The sequence below is a fragment of the Otolemur garnettii genome, unplaced genomic scaffold (genome assembly GCF_000181295.1).
Source record: "Otolemur garnettii isolate 467f Iridium unplaced genomic scaffold, OtoGar3 scaffold00139, whole genome shotgun sequence".
In the NCBI taxonomy this organism is placed as follows: Eukaryota; Metazoa; Chordata; class Mammalia; order Primates; family Galagidae; genus Otolemur; species Otolemur garnettii.
This window is the reverse complement of record NW_003852534.1, coordinates 2578141-2581751: the sequence shown is the minus strand read 5'-3', so window position 1 is coordinate 2581751 and position 3611 is coordinate 2578141.

Sequence of the window (3611 nt, the reverse complement as noted above, 5' to 3'; positions counted from 1 at the left end):
GGCTAAGGCGCCAGCCACATACACCTAAGGTGGCGGGTTTGAATCCAGCCCGGGTCCACCAAACAACAATGACGGCTGCAACAAAAAAATAGCTGGGCATTGTGGTGGGTGTCTGTGGTCCCAGCTACTTGGGAGGTGGAGGCAGGAGACTCGCTTGAGCCCAGGAGTTGGAGGTTGCTGTGAGCTGTGATGCCATGGCACCCTACCCAGGGGGACAGCTTGAGGCTCTGTCTCAAATAAATAAATAAATAAATAAAAATGAAAACAAAAGATAAGTAAAAATCTCCCAGCTGTTCTGAAGATCTGTTCAACTTCATGGAAAGGATTCCTCAGACCCGGTGTAGAACCTGGCTTATTTGTAAGTAGGTTTTGCTCTGCCCAGTTCATCTCTGAAGCTTCACTTCTCCCGACAGAGAGCTGTGATTGCTCAGCTTCTCTGAAGGTCGGGTGTAAGTCACACACTCAGTAATGTCACACCGTGAGGACTTGGGATTGGACTGCTCTTCTGTCCCCTGAGGTGGGCTGTGCTCTCCACTCCTTAGTTCTGTAAATAGTACGGTAGACCAGAGCCATCTGGTGAGAAAACTCAACCAAGTCCTAAGCTGCTCCCGCCAGCCAGCCAGCTGTACAGCTGCTGTGCGTGCCAGGCACAAGCTCTCAGCCAGCCTGTCCTGTGGCAGGGACCTGGTCAGAGAGGTGAGCTGTGGGAGCTGTGGCTAGAGTTGGGCTCTCTGCTGCGGCTGCTCTGGCTGTTGTGTCAGGAGCCCCTGGGTGTCCTCCAGAGGGTGATTCTTAGGGACAACAGGATGTCATTGGTGTAGGTCCTTGACCAGACTTGCTATAACCGTTGGATGAGCCCTGAAGAGGGCAGAGGAGGTGCCGGCCAGGGGACAGGGTTCTGCAAGGCTGCCCGCTACACCAGGCTGCAGTCAGGCCCCTGCCTGGGTGGGAGGGAGCACCTATTCTCAATTGCTCTCTCTTCTCTGGTTTCTCCCTTAGAAAGCCATTATTCTCCCCCCGACCCCGTGGTTTTTGGCTGGGGCTTGGTTTGAACCCACCACCTCTGGCATATGGGACTGGTACTCTACTCCTTTGAGCCACAGGCACCACCCAGAAAGCCATTATTTTTAAAACATTTTTTTCAAACACAGTGGTGGCCAAGGCACTGGGAGCTTCTCAGCAGGAAGATAGCACCCCAGGCCAGATGATCTGGGGTGGGGTTTTCTGGTGTGGAACAGCATGGTGGTGAGGGTGGTGGGGTGGGGTGTGTGCCCCATGGAGACCCCTCCTCTGCCCTTGTGACACTCTGAGGTCTTTTACCTCCCTATTACGGGTGGTGTGTTTATTTTGCACCAACCTTTAAAAACATCCAAACCGAATTTCGTCTGGGTTATATGGTGGCCTAGCCAAGGGCAAATCGATGGATCAATATGATTTGCTTTAGCGTCCAACACTTGCCAGCCTGCTCCCCTGCTAATTAATCCTGATGGCTCTCTGGCGCCAGGCTTTATTGATTGCCCAGGCAGAAGGACATGGGGTGGAGTCCCCAAGGGCACAAGGACGACACAGCAGGCCCAGGCAGGTGGCAGCACAGCAGCTGGGCCCAGCAATGGAACGCTCCTCCTGAGTGCAGGGGGCAGGGAGGTGTCCGAGTGGATGGAGGCTTAGATACCAGAATCATTCCCCGAGGTGGTGAGTCCCCGTGCTGCCCCTCCAACAACTGCGTGACTTCTGGCACATTCTCTAAACTCTCGTGCCTCCGTTTTCTCATCTGTAGAAGGGAATGCCTCATGCCCATGGAGCAGGGCCCGTGTGTGAGGTGTCTGAACAATGCTGGCTCCTGGAGGTCTCCTTTGTCCTGTGAGATCTAAAGGGTTTTATTTGATCCTTACTGGAGTGCGGCTGGTAGGTGTCCTGGCTTCAATAGTGTCCTCCCAACACGAATGTCTCCTGGAGCCTCATGATGCGATTGGATGTGGAACAGAGTCTGTGCAGATCTGGTCGGACAAGGACTTCAGATGGAGACGTCTTGGACCCCAGTGGGCACTAAATCCAGACTGGTGTCTGGAGGTGACATAGACACAGGGGCCAGAGGCTGCAATGAAGTGGCCCCTAGCCAGGGGCAGCAGGGGTGATTGCAGCCTGGGAATCAGGAGGGAGGCGTGGGGCAGGGTCTCCCTCAGCCTCAGGGGCACCCACCTGCTGGACCCTGTGCTTACACCTGTGGCCCCTGAGCTGTGGGGACAGTTTCCATTGCAGTCACCCAGTTTATGGTGCTTAGTTACAGTGGCCATGGGACACCAGCACACAGGTTCCAGTCAGATATTCCTTTACCCAGGGTCCCAGAGTAAACAGCCAGGTATTTGAGTGACCCAAAGAATCCTTTAATTTTTTACATATTTTATAGAAGTTTATTCTTATTCCTTCAGCACTTGTAATCAAGGTGTAAGTTCCGTAAGCCTACAAATACCTGTCCCTCTCTTGTGCAGGCTACACCTGTGACCTGGCTGCTTGGACTGCTGCAGTGGTGGGAAGCCTTGGCTCCCATATTGCCGGCTGTCCACCTCTGTCCAGCCTGTGCATGTTTCTGCAGCTTCAGCTCAGAGGCCCCACCCTGGGGAGAGCAGAGGGAGCCCAGAGACCCTTTTCTGGTCAAGAAGCTGCTGCTGCCCTCTGCCCACCCCGAGCCCCTGCTGGGTGCAGGGCAGTGCTGGTCAGTGACATCATACTGGGGCCAGAAGATAAACACTGGCTCTGAACGGGACCGAGGGTTGCCTTCCTTCTGTCCTTAGCTGTGATGGCATGTCCCTTTGGGCAGAGCTTGCTGTTTGAATGGCCTGTCATGTTTGGTATGCGTCAGAGGCTGTGAATTCTCCGAGTGGCCGTGGGCAGAGTGTGGGGAGAAGGCCTTCAGGCAGAAGTCGGGTCCCAGCAGCAGAAACATCCTGGGGTCATATGTGCAACTTGGAGGGAAATAGCTCCAAGCCATAGCACAGTGCGGGGGCAGCTGCCGTACTGGTTTTCCAGAAAAATGTCTTCTTTCCTACCCCACACTCAAACCCCTCTTATTCTTATTTTTCGAGTGTGTGTTTGGTATATGTGTATATGTGTAGTTGGTATAAAATGTATGTGTATCTGCTGTACAGGTGTTCTGTGGTGCGTGCGCATCTGGGCTCTGTGCACACATGTGCCCTGGCTGCCTGCTGGAGTCCAGGCCACTGCCCTGGTGGCTGAACCCTGCATGGACCCTCGGTGTGCGGCATGTGGGATGCAGGCTCTGTGGGCAGCGTGCGGGACCCTCGGTGTGCGGGACCCTCAGTGTGCGGCATGTGGGATGCAGACTCCGTGGGCAGCGTGCGGGACCCTCGGTGTGCGGGACCCTCAGTGTGTGGCATGTGGGATGCAGGCTCCGTGGGCAGCATGCGGGACCCTCGGTGTGCGGCGTGTGGGGTGCAGACTCCGTGGGCAGTGTGCGGGACCCTCAGTGTGTGGTGTGTGGGGTGCAGACTCCGTGGGCAGCGTGCGGGACCCTCAGTGTGCGGCATGTGGGGTGCAGGCTCCATGGGAGGCGCGCGGGACCCTCAGTGTGCGGCGTGTGGGGTGCAGGCTCC